Genomic DNA, 1,033 nt, shown 5'->3' on the forward strand with positions numbered 1-1,033 from the left:
TGTTCCTTTGTGAAAGCAACTCTTTTTTTTTTTAATAATCAGGGGAGAGCGCGAATGCAGTCGAGTTTCCCACATTTGGGGAAATCACAGAGGTCAGCACACCCGGAGTGCAATGGGTGAGCCTCACCCTGGGAAAACCACCTTTGTGATCATGTTATCTCCCTTGCCAGGTAAGTATGTGAAAGCAACTCTTATGGAAAAAAAGTTGCCACCATGGACCATGCCCATATATTCACTGTTTTTACCCCACATACTATGAGGGGGCTTGAAGAACTTGTGGGAAAATGGAATGAAAACACGATGAGATTCTTCCAGGAACTTTTTGAAACCCCCTCCTATCCCGAAGCAGCTGGCATGAAAAGATAGTTGAGTGGTCTGTGGGAGGCTCATTTGTGATTTATGATCTGGAAACCAACATCCTACAAGATGGCATCCTTCCCTAGAGAACACGGTCACTCATTTACTGGCATTGAGTTGATTCTGACTCACAGCGAGTGACCCTATAGGACAGGATAGAACTGGCTCGGTGGGTTTCTGAGACTCACTCTTTATGGGAGTAGACTTATCTTTCTCCCGTGCAGTTGGTGATTTTGAACTGCTGACCTTGCCGTTAGCAACCTGCCTTAAAGCAGTGGCTCTGTCCCCATAGATAGCATAATGGGCTCTGAGTGAAAGACAGAGGTGGAAAGATGTATTCTTCTATTACTTCCAATAAGCACTCATGGAAACTTTCCTTCCTGCTCCTACAAGGTTGAAACGGAACTTCCACCAGGGAACACAGCCCTAACTACAGTGTCTAGAAACAAATTTCCTGTCCATCTTGGGCTCCTTATGTCACTGAACCAACAAAAAGAGAAGCAAACTTTGTAAAGTATTGCTCAGGGTGCTGCCCCTGATTAGCCAGGGCAAATTGAGTTGCTGCTATGTATGGGGCAAGGAGACCTGGATCAGAGAGAGTTAACTGGAGTGTCTCTTAGTAGTCTCATGTCCAATGATGAAAAGTTGTGGTAGTTGAAAAATATAAGATACCGAG

General features: G+C 44.9%; 1 pseudogene; it reads right to left on the minus strand.

Annotated features, from left to right (window-relative positions):
- Window positions 1–52: 52 nt before the first annotated feature.
- On the minus strand, window positions 53–178 carry LOC115869405 (annotated as a pseudogene).
- Window positions 179–1,033: the final 855 nt, after the last annotated feature.

Source organism: Echinops telfairi, unplaced genomic scaffold (assembly GCF_000313985.2).
Source record: "Echinops telfairi isolate 266 unplaced genomic scaffold, ASM31398v2 ScPeMD7_25;HRSCAF=90, whole genome shotgun sequence".
NCBI lineage: Eukaryota > Metazoa > Chordata > Mammalia > Afrosoricida > Tenrecidae > Echinops > Echinops telfairi.